The sequence below is a fragment of the Eptatretus burgeri genome, chromosome 4 (genome assembly GCF_056783735.1).
Source record: "Eptatretus burgeri isolate ZD-2024b chromosome 4, Ebu_testis_v1, whole genome shotgun sequence".
Lineage (NCBI taxonomy): Eukaryota > Metazoa > Chordata > Myxini > Myxiniformes > Myxinidae > Eptatretus > Eptatretus burgeri.
The window spans coordinates 95,262,829-95,280,682 of NC_140964.1; the positions used below are offsets into that span (position 1 = coordinate 95,262,829).

The 17,854-nt window shown below is 40.9% G+C and overlaps 1 protein-coding gene across 4 annotated transcripts in view; it reads right to left on the reverse strand.

Moving 5' to 3' along the window:
- LOC147028710 (uncharacterized) overlaps nt 1–17,854 on the reverse strand; it is a 247,602-nt gene that overhangs the window by 67,288 nt on the left and 162,460 nt on the right. Inside the window, exon 1 of one of the 4 annotated variants that reach the window (XR_015057681.1) lies at nt 12,742–12,789. The exons of the other annotated variants lie outside the window; for them this stretch is intronic. The gene's annotated coding sequence lies outside the window, so the exon portion shown is untranslated. Of the gene's footprint in view, nt 1–12,741; nt 12,790–17,854 lie in introns of those variants that run through there. 4 annotated transcript variants of the gene reach the window in all.

A 17,854-nucleotide genomic window follows, 5' to 3' on the forward strand; every position in this document is an offset into this window, starting at 1 on the left:
AATTCAGGTGAAAAATGGACAAGGAAACCTGCTGATTACCACCTACTGCCCTCCCTCGGCTGATGAATCGGTATTCCTCCATGTTGAATACCACTTTGAGGAAGCACTGCATGGAGCAAGGGCACACAGAATGTTCTGACTGCTTCTTACTTTGTCCATCACCAATAGTGGCTCAGTAGTACCACCACTGACCGAGCCGACTGAGTCCTGAAGGAAATGGTTGCAAGACAAGGCAGCTTGAAGAAGGTGGTGGAAGAACAAACATGAGGAAACAACTTGCTTGACATCATCCTCATCAATTTTCTGCAGCAGCTGAGTATGCCAATGACAGCATTTGCAGGAGTGACCACCAAACAGACCTTTTGGCGACCTTCTCATGTTCAGACTGACAACACCCTCCATTTTGTTGTGTGGCACTCTAACATGCAGGGGAAGGCATCATTGTGTGCTTCGTGGGATATATTAAGAACAAATCTTGCAGCACAAAACTGGGCATCCACGAGGAGTTGTGGGGCATCAAAAACAGCAGCATTGTACACTACCTCAATTTGTAATCTCATAGCCATGTTATCCTACTCTCCTCAAATCAACATCGAGCCAGGTGATCAACCTTCTTTTAATGATTGCAGAAAGGCATGCAGGTAATAGCACCAAGAATACCTGAAAATGAGATGCCAGCCTGGTGAAACAATAGTACAAATCTAACAACTTGCCAAACAGCAAAAACAGCATGTAATATAGACAGAGCGAAGCAACAAAGTAGGTTAAAGCTCTGCAATCCTGAAGCTTTAGCAGATATCTTTAGTCAGAGGTATTGTATGGGGATGATACGACAAGGTCAGCTCAAAAAGTCCGCTCCATCACAAATACGACAAGGCCGATCCAATTCACTCCATGTGATAAGCAAATGGTCGAGTATACTGGATTCAACAAAGGTGATGATGGGTCCTGATAAGATCCCTGCTGTAGTGCTGAAGACTTGTACTCAAACAAGGGACACCTCGAGTTAAGTTATTCCAGTGTACTCACAATATTGGCATTTACCCAACAATGTCGAAAAGTTTCATGAAACGTTTTGAACACTTCCCAAGTGTGTTCCATGTACAGTGACAAAGAGTCCTTTTTAGCTCGCCTGTTCGAAGAAGAGAGAGCTATAGCGATACCCCCGGCGTGAGCGTGAGCATCAGCGTCAGCGTGAAAATGCTAAAGTTTTTGGTGCAAGTTATTCAGAAGCTTGCCATTCATTGAATATGTGTACTTGGATGCTGATATTTGGCATGGAGGTTCCTTTGGGGTATATTATTGGTGTCGTGAAATTGAAATTAAAAAAATTCAAATGTTTTAAATTTTTGACCTGTTTTGAACAACTTTTTTGTAGCACATCAACGTTTAAGTTTTTGGTGCAAGTTATTTAGAAGCTTGCCATTCATTTAATATGTGTACTAGGATACTGATATTTGGCATGGAGGTTCCTTTGGGGTATACTATTGGTGTAGTGAAGTTGAAATTAACAAATGATTACATTTTTTTTAAAAAAATTTCAACCTAAAGGCCCGGTCACACCTTGACGTTTTAGCCAGCGATGGCAACGTATTAAAATGTATGTAAAACGCTGGCTTACGTTGAACCTTTGATGTTTTTTTTTAAAGATTCGGACGTATTCATAGCGACTTGGTCTTATGTATAACGCATTGGTAACGGACACAGAACGTTTCGTTGTGTTATAGATAACTTATACCAACGAATGCTGAACCTGTTGTCGGCCTACACAACCGATGCCCAACAATAGTCTAACTTAGGCATAGCGCGTTGCACGCATCGCCGACGATGTCGTGACGTAGCCTATTAAAAGGCTGACGCACAACGATTCGAATCATAACTGCCGTAGAAATGGAAGTGTCAACATCGCGGTCACACCTTGGCGATCTTGCCAGCGTATGTCGACCTAAGAAAAATGTGTCTAAAACGTTGGGGCACGTCAAATACGGTATGAGTAAGTTTGGTATACGTGAGTACAACGCTAAAGTACGCTATCATACGTCGTAGTAAGTAGAGTACGTCAAGAAATTTTAAACATGTTCAAAATTTTACGACGTACTCGGGGTATGACACACGTTCCGCATGCGATGGGGATAAGTTTTACACACGATATGTGGACGTTTACACACGTCCACAAAGGCTAATTATAAGCTACTCATAAGTCCATACACGTCGCGGTAATGTCTTTTTTACGCGAAACTTATTTCTAACTTATGTTTGACGTGCTTTGAACCAATTCTATACGTAGTCCCAACACACATCGACATATGTTGACGTATTCCAATGACGTCTTCCGGTCGACAAAAAAAATTAATAAATTAACGTGTTTCTAGCTTACAACTGCCATATAAAGACGTGTTCCCAGCGGTTTTGGGAATTGGTATATAAAAATGCTGCTCATAAAAGGGGAACCCAACAGTGTTTTCGAGTCCTTTTTGAGTCGATGTCCATGTCAGCAGTAACAGTATCAGTATCAGTATCAGTATTAGTATTAGTATTAGTATTAGTAGTAGTTTGTTCATGTTGGCAGTAGTAGGTGAGTGTGAGGGGGAGGGTGTGGGTTATGATGGATCGTCCTTGCGTTTAACGATTTAAATGATAAACTCAACGATTTGAATGGCTGCATCTCCATGATTGAAAGTAGACGTTTGCGCTCAACAATTGGATTTTTTTTACACTCAACGACTTTTAAACGGTACCACTCAACCATTTTCATTGTTTACAATGAACGATTTACATTGCTGTCACTCGCCTTTGTTTTTTGACGCTGGGGTTTGAAAATTTGAAGCGTTTCTTCTGAACGTGTTAAAACGCTCAAACTCGACTATTTTAAATAGACGCTGCCGATGGACAATTGGAATCATAGCCAAGCTAGACATCGAAGTGTGAACATCCTCGTCATGCCGAAGAAAAGTTTGAAGAATGCTGCAAATAAGTGTCCTGGCCGTGGCCGTGGACGCTGACGCAAGGACGATCCATTATACCGACGTCTTTCAGCCTATGAGTAACTTAAAAGTAATGTCTGTCGACGTGTGGCAACGATCGCGTAACGTGCCAACAACACGTTAATCATAGGTTATAAATAAGTTTCGGGTACGCTAAACATTACCTCGGCGTGTCTCAACTTATGATTAACTTACAAGTAGCATGTGTTGACGTCTGTCAACGATCGCAGACCGTGCATACAACTTGTGGCCAGCGTAGCGGAACGTGTGAGTCATACGCCGGCATACGTCGTGAAATTTAAAGCATGAAAAAATTTGAGGACAACCAAAAAGTACAACGTTTAAAGCCAACGTACAACGACGTATGGCAGTGTTTTTCAGCGTGCTCTCAATGTTATCAAAACTTACCCATAACGTATTCAACGTCTGCCAGCGTTTTAGAAAAAAAATTCAAAAATCGGCATACGTTGGCTAAAACGTCAAGGTGTGACCGGGCCTTAAGATGGTGTCAAAGCCACCCAATGCTCGCCTGTTTATACTAGACGCTTGCCATTCATTTAATATGTGTACTGGGGATGCAATGAAGTCCAAATAAAATAAATTTTGTTGGTGCACCTTTTTCAGAGACTCAATATTTGTGAAGTCAAAACACTACATATTATTTTTAGCTCACCTGTTCGAAGAACAGAGAGCTATAGCAATACCGCTGGCGTGAGCGTGAGTGTCAGCGTGAGCGTGAAAATGTTAAAGTTTTTGGTGCAAGTTATTTCCTTTCTCATGTTTTTATCTACCACACTATTTTTTACTGATTACAATATACAAATACATATATTGCTTTAAAATTATTTGGATCAGACTTCACTGCAATGCTTTATAAAAAATTATTATTAGACTAGTCTTTTAAAAACGATAAATGTATAAACAGGCGAACATTGGGTGGCTTTGACACCAACTCTCTGGTTTATAGTCACTTTAGGGCACGGTTGTGTGTCTGAAGAAGGGACTCCTGACTGATGTGTTGCATGTATTCCTATTTCAATGATCTTTCAATGTTTGGCAGGTACACCTTGAAGTAGAGGCTTCTGTTGGTTAATTGCTCGAGTTTCAAATAAGCTTATAATTAAAATTAAATGGTAAGTTTGATGAATTATTTTGTATGGAGCCTTGTGGCTGCTGGTTGCATCATTCCTGGAAGTGCAGTTGTGCCGCTGATGCAGTGCCCCCTGGTTCCGATAAGCTGGTACTCATTTTGCCGACCTCACCTGGTGTCATTTAATAGCACGACTGAGGCTCGAACTCAAGACCCTAAAATCTTAAGCCAGCCACCTTAATTGTTAAGTGCACACCAGGCTTAATGGCAAGTTAAACAAGATATATTTCAGACTTGTACTTTGCTGAAACATGTACAGGGTGAGTCATAAGTCCCAGGACACGGGTTTAGCTGCTTATACCATCTATTTATCCTGTTTCCTCTTTTTTTCAGATACAAATAATACATTAAACCAAGATGGCAGACTTCGATTTCAGTGGAAGAGAGGCTGGTAGCAGTGGTGTGGTACCGCAAGAGGAGAAACTCAAACAAGACAATGAAACGTGCAAGAAGACTTTGAGGAGCGTTTTTGAGCTTATGTAATACACCACTGTAATCAAATATTATTACTCCTGTTATTAGGTATTACTGTATTACTGTAATATGTTATTACTCCAAAAGCTTATGGCTCACCCTGGAAGATGGTGTAAACAAATCTGCATCAGCAGCTAAAACCGTGTCCTGGAACTTGTGACTCACCCTGTAGAGTAATATGTATGGGGGCAAGATACCCCAGGCAGGAAATGTGGGGTCGCTATAGTCCCACCTGTGTTCGCCTCCTTGGTCATGGTTACATATTCAGCATCAACGACCACACCAACAGGGTTCTTTGGCTGATGGTACAGAGTGTGATTTCAAATGATAAATGAAACATATACTGAACGAAGTGACTGAGAAGGTGGTAAATATATACGCTGTTGATATTTTGCCTTGCCTCACTCGACTTCTGGAAACATCTCAGGGAGATTCAATCAAGTTGATACCAGTTTGGAAATTGATTAAATTAAAACTGCACTCAAGCAGAAGCAGCAGCAGCTCAATACAAACTAAACATTACAACTTCCAATCATTTGCAGATTGAGGTTCAGCTCAAAGAGCCCACGATCACCGCATCATGGTCTCTCCTATTTCCACTTTTGAGCTGGCCAACGCATCATTGTGTACATAGTTGCTCAGATGAACATTAAACTGGGAGGGGGGGATCTACTAGCGTGATAGTTAGTGGACGTTAAAGATCCCAGTGTCCTTCACAAAGACGAAGTGATGTATCACCGGCACCCTCAACGAATTACAAAACTTCGAAGGTGGACGGACATTGTTTACAATTGTAAAATAACTGAATTTGATGACTTCTTACCCGTGCATACATAATAAATAGATGGCTCCTAAAATATGTCCTTCATCAACAACATTGGTGTAAAATAATAATCAAAAGAATATTTTTGGTAGATAAGGTATTGTCATCGTGCACCATCTGTCCGTCTGTCTCCTATTTCAAATTCTCCAGCCAAACTGCTGGGCCGATCTGGCTGAAATTTGGCAGCAATGTTCCTCCCCTGACTGGTAACAGGGATTGCAAAGCTTGTTCTGGTCATGTGACTTTAAGTAGGTTCAAATGGCCGACTTAGTAAAGTCCTTCAAAAATCTTCTTCTCCAGACCTACCAGTCAGAATGCTACCAAATTTGGGTTACAACATGAGGCCAGGGTAGGGATGTTAAATTGTGGAGGTCATGCTGATCACGTGACCGGAAGTGTGTCAAAATGGCAGTCATGCAAATTCCTTCCAAAATCTTCTCCTGATCCACCAGTCAGAATGCTAACAAATTTGGGCTACAACATTAGGATAGGGTCCTGATGTTAAATTTCAGAGGACTGGCCAATCACATGACCAGAAATGAGTCAAAATGGCAGACTTAGTTCTGTTCTTGCATATGGCAGCTGGGCTGCCAGGGTAGCTATCATTTCTTGGAAGCACAGCTGTGCCCCTCTACCAGTATACTAGTACTCATTAAGCTGACCTTGGAAGGATGACAGGCTGAGTCAACAGCACCTAATGTTAATTCAGTGGCCCACTGGGCTTGAACTCAGGACCGAAGGATCTTAAGCTTGGTGGATTGAGTAAATGTTTGGGAAAATTACATAAATTCCCTCAAAAACCTTCCTCTCTAGACCCACCAGTCAGAATGCTACCAAATTTGAGTTACAACATTAGGCTCGGGCCCAGATAAGCTGCAGGTCCAGTGGTCCTATTTTTAAGCTTTAGGTATGACGGTCATGGTTCAAAGCACCAACTTCCTTGATCTTGATTCAGAGATGATCTAAGCTATTACGTGTGTGTGTGTGTATGTATGTATATATATATATATATATATATATATATATATATATATATATATATATATATATATATATATATATATATATATATATATATATATATATATATATATATATATATCCAGCGAGTCTGGATAATTGGTAATTCAGTTTTTCCATACCAAGTCATCATCTTTCTGACCATTCTTCCACAGACCTTCATGGCCCCAATTTTGGGGCATTTACTGATGACATACTCAAACATGCAGAATTGTCTTGACATCGTGGAAGAACAAAATTTGAAGGCATCAACAAAAATGAAGAAAAATCTTTTGCTGGAGGCTGAGCTACAGTTCCATTTGAAGACAGTTGGCTCAATTGTTAGTCTGTTAGTGTTCCCAACTGAACCCGTGATTAATGATGTGCAGAACGCAGGTTCAAATACTTTATACCAGATGCGTTAATCAATCGTCTGCTAATGGCCTAATAATTCATGTAAAAGTACAATTATGTCTCTTAATAACTTTGTAAACCAGATTATGTGGCGCAATGGTGAGAGTGTCTGCTCTGAGTCTGGGTGGTTGTTGGTTCAAACCTCAGTCAAGTCATACCAAGGTATTTGCTTAAAAAAAGCAAATCATACCAAGCTTAAAAAATGGTATTTGCTGCTTTCTTGCTTGATGTTCAGCATTTAAAAAAGGATAGAACATGGCCAAACAAGGCTGGGATGCAATGGCAATGGCAAACCACACATAACAACTATTGTCAAGAAAGCACTTTGGCAGAACCAGCATCAATACTTTGCAAAGAGAATAGTGCATCAAATCAAAATGAAAAACAACTTTGTCACTTTTGTGGTATATTTACAATGCTCTTCATGAGATTTAGGTCAATGTATTTTAAGAGTCTTTTAACTTTTTGGGGGATTATGACTTCAACCTTTTTAAACGATGATGGTTAAACAACTATTACTTGAAAAGACACGTGATGATGTGGAAACATAAGATAATATGGGAAAGACCAATGTGACAGCAGGAGAATAAGGCATTAACAATTCATTTTCAGGACATAAATAATATATGAATATTTATCCACTCCAAAAACAAATATCGACAATTTGTGATCTTCAAGATTGACCATTCGTTCACCGAGAAGTTCATACTGCCCTTTTAAACCAAGGGGCTCACACTGCCCTCTTACACCGAGGGGCTCACGCTATCCACTCTCAGCGTTCCTCCAGCTATGATATTTCCAATGTCCTTCATAGTTCGATCCCCCATCTCTTTTACTTATCACCCGTATATAAACCAGACTTCCCTTAACCTAATGCTTAACAACTGTGAAAAAGTCTCCAATGTGCCCTCTTAAACCGTGAGACTCACATTGCGCTCGAGCCACTGATACTGATCGAGCTACTGATACTTTCTTAATTGGGGGAAAATAAATACCTTCACTCCATTTTATTAATTTCCATCTTTTGAACATTCCTCAGTAAATTGAATCGAAGAATGCAAGGTCATGGTGAGCACGTGCTTACATCTATGGGCAAGCTAAAAGCGTTCAAATGAAAACTTCTGCTCTGGAGAGAAGACATACAACGTGACTCACATATCAGTCAGACACATTCTGAGAAATCAAACAACTGCTGAATGTGGTAGCAGAACATCTGGGCATGCTTCCCGACACGTTTCAGCATTACACTTCAGGTTGACCAACATGGAGCACGATGACTGGGTTCGTGATCCTTTCACTTCATCTGCATAGCCATCAGTCGAGTAGCTTTCTTTGAAGGAGTGAGAGGAATTTAGGACCTTAGGATCGACCGCACTAACAAACTCAAGTTCACCGAGATGCCTCCGGACCCATTTTGGCTACATTCGAAAAATAGAGCATCCATCCATCTCTGATGGAGCCACTGATGTATTGTCACAGTTTTCAACAACATACCATTGTGAAGTGAGCTTCTCAATATTGGCACTTTGTAAATCCCTTGAAATATTTAAATTATTTTAAATGCACCACTTTAGTTGTAATTTGCTCAACGATGTGGGAAGAGGTGATTTTACTCTTTTTACCAATGACCATAGTGGCTGATGAAATTATAATCAGGGATTATGTTCGTATAATCATAATGCACTCATACTCTCTATGTTGGGACGGTGCAGAAAAAAATTATCCTCTACATACAAAACTAAAGTTGGAGTATCTTCTCTAAAAAGTTGCAAAGGCTACATTTGAGAGCCTACCTGGTCTGTTCAGCTGATTGTATAGACAGGGATCACTTTTCAATACTCCAGACTATGACAAAAGCAAAAGAAAACAAAAAAAGAAATGAGATCGATCAAAACTAGAAAATCTTCTCGTTCATCATCATCATAATCATCTTCAGATGGCGTATTCTGCGCTGCCCCTCTCAATGGCAATGACGATGGTACCATTTGTGGAGCATCCTTTGCTGTAATAATTCTTTGAATAATGGTTGACCCGAGAAAAGACTGTGTCAGTATAACAAAGGTTGAGAAGCACTGTTAATCTGTCACAGTATAATATTTTTGTAGTTTCATAGAAATTTGAAAATTTAATCCCACGTGCTCCTTTAAAACGTGTGTAACAGTTGATACCGAAGAGATTTTACACGACTGAAAGATTTTGCAAATTTTCTATTGAAAGTGGAATTATTGGTGGGGAAAAAAAATCCTTCAACCTTGAAACTTTCCAATCTTTCATTCACTTTAGAATTTGGAAACCCATTTAATGTCGAGTCAAGTCTCAAACGCAGCTGTTGGCCAACCAAAGTTTGTCCATAACTACAAAATGTTAGTGTAACGGGACTTTATGCCTGGCCTTTGTTACATTTGCACTGCATTCTAACAACGTTGGCGTGGTGAAGTCATTGTGTTAGGAGTGAGAAACTAAAGCTATGACGACACTGCAAGTTTAGAACCTTGCCGCGTGGGGTTCACACACCGCCTCTTGGCTCCATCTGCTGGATATAGGCTACCCAACGCGGTACCTTTTAATTCGCAAATAAAGGTTTGACATTATGATCAGGTAGGACTTGGTTGTTTGTTACCCGGGTCAAAATTGGCAGGTAAACGAGATCCAACTGACTCGGCTGGTGCAGCACCAGTTGGGGTGCTGCATCATGTAGCATGCGATCCTTTCGACATGATATGAACCAGTTGTCTAGTTCGCAATGTCAACAATAAATATCGGTTCACGATATGTTTTGAAGAACACTTTATGACTGTGGGTCGCAATCCAAATTCCCTGCATGCATTTTGATCACCTTACCACATTCGAACCCTTACCTGTGTGGCTATATAAACCTCTGTGCCAACCTCATGAAGTTCCATTCAGTGACCTTGAAACAAGAACAGATCACGATTTGCTTCAAACAAACCACTTCCACAGGTTTTCTCAAAAATCTGCGACACTCGATCGGGCTGGATTCAGTTCATTTCAGGCAGAATGGAAACAGGTTCAGAAAACTCTGCATGAAGTCCAATATTTGGCTGACCGAGGCTGTGCAGCTATATCCCATTGTGTTAGACTCTCCATAACTGCAATGTCTTGTGGACCCTTCTGTTACAACCGACAAAGAGCACAGCGAGAGTAGATTCATCAGGATGAGAAAAATCAACAATAGACATAGAAATATGGTGCAGGACATGCATACAAATGAGCCTAGCAAAATGCATGCCTTGTTCTCTGTTGGAATGTAAAGGCCTACATTTGAATATGTGTCAATGGAGGAGGATAAAGGGGTGGGGGTGGAGGTTGTGAGGGGTTGGGGGTAGGGTGATGAACGATTGGATGGAAGAGGGCTGGGGCATCTGCTGTGATTTTGGAGCAAAATTAAATCGTTGCAAATGTTGGTCCTAAATAAGTTTGACGTCATTAGCTTACAGCAAAGAACGGATGGAGACGGATGGACAACATCTCATGGTGAGACCTCTTCAACCCAACCATAATTCTAACCCTGCACTGCGTAACGGGTTATCCTAATTCCCCCTAAAGGTTCTCCATTCATGACCAAGTTTCATCAAATTAATTCATTCTCATAAAAAATATATATATGTTGGAAATATTCGAAAATTGAAGCAAACAAGCAAGGGAGTAAATCATTTGATTTACTATCACTGATATGCACTAGCAGGATAGTGGAGAGGTATGCATACTCATCTGTGAGCTGCTAGCCTGTGTTTGAATCCAGACCCAGATGTAACTGTCATCCTGGTGCTTCATCAATGACTATTGTCCGTCAGACGTACGTTAAACTGAGTGTCCTGTCTGCCAGAATTAGTTGCTAAATGCTATGATCACATGGTGTTCTTCATAAAGAGTAGACGAGCTATCTACGGCACCATGAACAAATTACAAATTCCTGCTTTAACTCACAGGGAGCACTGTATTGACTCAAGTCATGATCCCAGAAACGACGCAAGCAAAATAGATCATCAATAGTATGTGCAAAATATATATATATATATATATATATATATATATATATATATATATATATATATATATATATATATATATATATATATATATATATATATATATATATATATATATATATATATATGAACACCCATACTCTTCCAGCCAAAACTTACTTCTCTATAGAGCATCCAATAAGACCTACACAAGGTAAGTGCTATGCTGTGTCAAACCCTTCCCAGAGTTCTTCAACAGCTATAAAGAGGTTCACAAATCGTACACACGTGAGAATCCCAATGCTACACACACACTGTATTGTGATAACTCCCGAGGCCCCAATGCAATGGCACACAACATATAGCAGTTCCCAAGGTAGTTATTTCATTATTACTTGTTCGAGAATAGTCCTCCACTTATGTCCAATAGGTTTCAAAGGGAATATGTATGTGAACGATTTGTTACGTTTTTCCCCATTCTTCCCCAATTGATTCTCTACTAGCAAATACAACCCGTTGCTGTGATACTGAGTATATACTACTAAGAGAGATGAGAATAAAAAGGGGGAAGAGTGAGGAGGTGGAGGAGGAAAGAGAGAGGGTGGATAGGGAGTGAGGAGTGGTGGGAGGGTGAGGAGGGAAAGAAAGTAAGGAGGTATGGGGGAAGGAAAGGCAGATATGTGGTGAAGCGTTAATTACGATTCATACTGTCTCATCAAAATTATTCTACAAAGTATAACAGTGAAGATGGAAACAAAATAATGTCTGAAATCCATTTCCTACTGGTCAAACTATAAATATGGCCCAGAGACAAACACCGCCCAGACGTCTCCTGAGATAAACACAGTCCAGAAACAAAGACCGTCACAACACGTCACATCTGGAGACAAACTCCGTCCAAACATAAACACTACTGGGACATGTCCGGAGATATATACCACCCAGTTACAGTGTGTCCAGAGATAAATACCGCCCAGGCATGTCTGGATATAAATACTGCCTGGACACATCAGGAGACAAACAAACACCACCAGGATACATATGGAAAGAAACACCACCCGGAGATAAAGACCACCTAAACACATCAGGAGACAAACACCATCTGGACGTAAACACCACCGGGACAGAACCAGAGACAAATACCATCCAGAGATAAATACCGCCCAGAAATGTCCAGAGATATTTACTGCCCAGAGATGTCTGGAGACAAACGTGGCCCAGACATGACCGGAAACAAACACAGACACATCCAGAGACAAACACCACATGGACATGTCTGGAGACAAAAAAACACCGTCAGGACATGTCTAGAGACAGACACTATCTGAAGATAAACAGAGCCCGGAGAGAAACACCATTTGGAGACAAACACCTTCCTGACATGACCGGAGACAAACACCACCCGGAGAAAAACACCATCCTAACACGTCCGGAGACAAACACCACCCAGACACATCCGGAGACAAGCATGGACATGCCAGAGACAAAGACCGCCTGGAGATAAACATCACCCGGACACGTCCATTGTCAAACGAGGGTGGGATAGAGACAAAGAGAGGGATGGGGGGAGAGGAGTTAGCAGAGAGAAAATGTTGTGTGTGTGTATATGTACATATATATATATATATATATATATATATATATATATATATATATATATATATATATATATATATATATATATATATATATATATACATACATATATATACATATATATATATATATATATATATATATATATATATATATATATATATATATATATATATATATATATATATATATATATATACACATATCGCACTCACACAACAATGATACTTAAACTCCACAACCACATCAACCTCATTTGTCTCACCACTACCCATCACCTTCCGGCACCTTAGAACCATCATCTTGTCTCACCCATGGACACCTTTGGTTCACACCCAGACCAAAGTCCGGCACTGTTACAACCGCAGCCTTTTACACCAATGCACAAATGTGCAATTGCTGTTCCTTCACATTCCTCCAACAGTGGGGACCACCCGACTATCCAGCAAACCATTTGTGCCCTCTCGGGAATTTGAGAGACAGTTGGGGACCACTGCACATCAGACTCATGTTGAGTGGGGAGTTGACATGTGTGGCACAGTCGCAGTACAACTGAAGGTGGTTCCAGCACAGCAACCTTGCAGGGAAGGTGACGGAACCCTGGGGTGCTTCTAGATCAATGAGCACGCTGCACTCAGAGGAAAGAGGGCAGCGTGTGACCCATGCTCTCAGGAGCCACTCCCACAAGAGGTGGGGATTGACCCATGATCCCACCTTACTTAACCACCTTGCATGCTTAAGTATGCTCTGCGAGTTCATCTGTGAGTTCTCTGGCTGGAGAGAATTACTCAGAGAGCTTCTGGAACAAGAGCTGGTCGTGGTTGCTACGGGATGCAGTAATCATAGCAAGGTTCATGGATGTTTACTCTCGCATGAAACGAACCGGACCTGAGTGCTAAGGAACCAGACCAAGTGCCAAGCATTCTGGGTGCAGTACAGAGTGAGAGGCGAAATCAGAAATCATTGATTATCAGTTTCTGTGACTCTCACACATTCTTTCTCTCTTTTCCAACTCGTCCACTGTGGATGCACCAGAGTTTTCAGCGAGGGCAAAGCCTGACCAATTGCTCGTTTTAGAGTGCCGATTGACTCACACCCTGTCTTTCTCACTTTATGCACCGACACTGCATCTTACCTGCACATCTTTCATCAAGCACCCAGACAACCCCATCCCCACCCCCCGTTTCTCTTCATTACCCCCAACTCTTATCTTCCTTGCACTTTGGACTAGCATGTTCCTGCATGTACATGCCAGGTGAGCCAGAGGTCACCAACAACTCAGCTTTTATTATCTCTATTACTTGTCTACCCTTCTGTGGAGTGATCCTGATGTTTGCTGTTATGTTCACTTAAGTGAGTTTGTGTAAGCTCAATAAAATTGGTGTATAGTTTTGCTCTTTGTCGTTTTACTGCATAAATGTGTCACTGTATGTATTTTGTCACACCACATGAATACTTTTTGTCTCTACTGTACGAATACCCCTCTGTGAATAAACCCCTTTTGTTCGCTGTGCCACTTGCTTTTCCTCATGCTTCCTTATAAATAAACGAATGTCAATTGTTCAGTTCAACCTGCTCATAGCGTTCATTCCCCCATTGGTCCAGCACAGTCCACAGTACTATTTGATGGGAAGTTTTACCCTATGTGATTTGCCCTCCTGAGGCAGCGTGCACTCAATGTATCGCTCGGCAGTAATCCTAGTGTGCGCTGCATGCAAGAAACTGGGTAAATCTAGTCAGCTCCTCTGGTAAACGGTGGTAGATGGGTAACCCTGTTAGAGTTCACTCAATTAATTGATGTTCGTGGTTGCATAGCAACCCGCCAGGCCATGGAGTTATCCACAGCACATCGGCCTACAGGGCCGGGTGTATGGGAGAAACCCCAGTGGGATCCCTCACGGTAATCCCTGAACCTCGAGTCTGTAACAATATTTAATCTTACCTCATACAAAAAGTTGCGTGAAGAGTTTGCTTTTCTTTTTAAGGAAATGTAAAATATATTTTTCTTCATTAAACGCACAACTTGAACATCAATTTGAAATCACGTGTACACAAGCATAATCTGTATAAACTGCTGCGTGTGACGGTGGAAAAAAAAATTGGCTCGTTCATTTAGAAAACACGTTAATACAGCAAACGGCTGAGAAATCAGGTGTTATCAAATATATTTTGCTTTGAAACTCACAAAGACAAATGTATAACCTTTGTAAAGCAAACTCCATAACCAAATGCTTTCGAAGCAGTAACAAGGACAAAGGAAAACCTGATAAAACCTCCACAAGATAGGGGATGAAACTTTGCCACCATGGTGTCCTTGACAGAAATGGCATGCCCTGCCTGTGAGACCTGCGGAGAGTCCCTACAGATCCAAATGTGCACATATGTACCAAGTCCGTGTGCGCTGTATACATAGCTCTGCCTTGTTGTATCTGTCGATTGTGCATCCAAATTGGGACACGAACTGTACCGCTATCGACTGTGGGGTGCTTGGCAAGTGTCTTAATCACTCAAGCACTCTAACAACATGCCTTCTCTTGGCAAGCAATTACCAAATGCTATCAATAAACCCATGCATCCAGAAACGCCCAAGCAATGTCCGAATGAGACAAGTGAACACTTTGTTTTAGTTTCGGAACTGCTGCTAAATTCATTTGTGGAGCTTAAATTTCGTAATTCAGCTTAGTTTCAGAGATTTGCGAGGTTATGGCATGTGCAGAAATGAAATAAGGCCACAAACACTGGAATATCCGGGCATTTACAAGCATTACAATGTATCCAGCGATTTGTAGATATGATGAACAGCGATTGGAAAATATGAGCGAGGAAAGTGAAAAAAAAAAACTTTATTGTTTAGAAATCATTGCAGCCTGTTCAAGTTATGGTTTGGTTGAGCAGGCCAAAAAACATTGCGGCTTCAGATGCCAGCGGGGTGACCCAGGATATGCCTTAAGATCCCATGGAGAGCGGTGGCCTCGGATGCACTTGATCAAGGATATCTAACATATAATGCTTATTCTAACTACTGACTCACTGATTCACTGACTCATATTAAAGATCACTACCATTCAGGTGACAAAGAAAGCTGAAATTTTGGGTGCTGATGGACATCGAAGCCAATACACTCGTTAAAATCAGATAGCCAATGGAAAGTGTCCGGAAATGAAAATATAAATGAATTAAAATAAATAAATGAAAAATTAAATGGAGGTGAGCAATCTGGGACAATAGGAAAGCACAGTAATTTTGTGTACCAATGGTCATTGAAGCATATAATATACACCAGAACAATTCACAGAACTAATGGAAAGCATCCATAAATGAAAATATAAATAAATGAAAAATCAAACGCTGGTGAGCAACTCAAGACAATAGGGAAACACGGTTTGTTATTGCTTACAATGTGTAAGCATACCCTGCTTGTAATTAAATAAGACCATCAATTATCTTCAAAAGGTGTGTTTTAATTAACCCAAACACCCTATTTTCAATCATGAACTTCAATGGAGTTCCCTTTGTATGCATGCAAAGTTTCAGGCTGATAGGTTTCATGGTTTTGTTTTTATGGAGGACACACGCATTTATCAGTATCTTCTTCTTTCGGCTGGTCCCGTTCGGGGTCGCCACAGCGGATCATCCGTATGATCCGCATAGTGATTTGGCACATGTTTTACGCTGGATGCCCTTCCTGACGCAACCCTGGTCGCCTCTTACGACACAGGGATATGGTACACCTATTTTAAACGGGGTATACACCGGGCCCAGTACACTGGTACTCATTTCACCGACCTCGGAAGGATGACAGGCTGAGTCAACCCCCTGGTGTATTAATTCAGTGGCCCAACGGGGCTTGAACTCAGGACCTTTTGGATCCCAAGCCGCTGCCCTAACCACTGCGCCAACACCAGGCTCCTCACATTTATCAGTATATATATATATATATATATATATATATATATATATATATATATATATATATATATATATATATATATATTTACACCTATGTACACACACACACATACACACACACACACACACGCATTGATTGAACAGGGGATGGTTTTTCAATGAGATTTGCTTCTTCCCTCCACATAATGCAACTCGGAGAGCCAAGAAAGAACAATGGCACACTATATATACATTACACAAGCCACACGCCCCTTCCCAGGGTCTTAGCAGTCTTGTGCTGAACGGGCCATTCGGCCGAGGCAAGTGGCCCTGCAAGCTGTGGGTCATGGGAATTTACACGGTTCATTAACCCTGTCTGAGCCGGCCTAGATATGGTAATCCGCTTTGGGCCGCCTAATTATTTTGGATGTTTTAATCACCCCAGGGATTGGTTTCCTGGTGAATAAACTGCCTCACCGAAAACATTTGGGCTCTTTGTCCGGCGTATGGGTGCAGGACTTGGATGGAGACAAATAATGGTGAATGGGTGTGGTGTTGCCATCTTCTATCTTCATTTGTATTGCTTCCTATATCCTGTGATACGCCCATCCTAACTCATCAGCTATCCCTAAACCATTGATCCGTACATCATGTACTTCTCTGCACTGCAATGATATTTGTACAGTAACACAACCATGATAATTTGCATATGGTCTTGCTTCCTGATTCGGAATTCCTGTATTTCACTCATGAGGCAAAAGGTTACGAGTTTGATTCATTAGTAAATGGTAATCATCTAAAACGTCCACCTTCATGTAAGCGTTTCACCGTGGATCATCCTGTGCTTTATTAAATGTGAATATTAAGGATCCCGGAGCATATTTCTCAAGGAAAGGCCAACAGGCTAATATTGCACCCAAATTCCAAATTATACATGTTGGTCATGCATAGGTCACATTGGACCTTACCGAGTGAATAACTGCTGCAGTGATCCCATGAAGTCCTTTTACTGATGAACCTCAAAAGGGAGAATAGATCAGATATATGGCCTTGGATCTCCAATATCCTTTTTCTTTCAGGCCATAGAGATACACTTCAATCTTGACCAGTGGTCTTCAAAGTTCCTTGTGATTGTTTTTTTTTTTACTTATATCCTTCCCATAAGTAGATTTACTCCACAAATTTACATTTCAGGATTGTCACTTTTGCTTCATTATTAACTGCCATGTCGGAAACTTGTAAATCTTGTCCACATAATTAATTACATGAACATCAAGGACAAAAGGAGACAAAAAAATTATTTGGTTACTTAGACAATTCTTTTTTTATTATAGTATGTATAGTCGAGGCTCGTGGAAGAGCTATAGTACACTGAACAGATCGGGAAATGAGAGAGAGAGAGAGAGAGAGAGAGAGAGAGAGAGAGAGAGAGAGAGAGAGAGAGAGAGAGAGAGAGAGAGAGAGAGAGAGAGAGAGAGAGAGAGAGAGAGAGAGAGAGAGAGAGAGAGAGAGAGAGAGAGAGAGAGAGAGAGAGAGA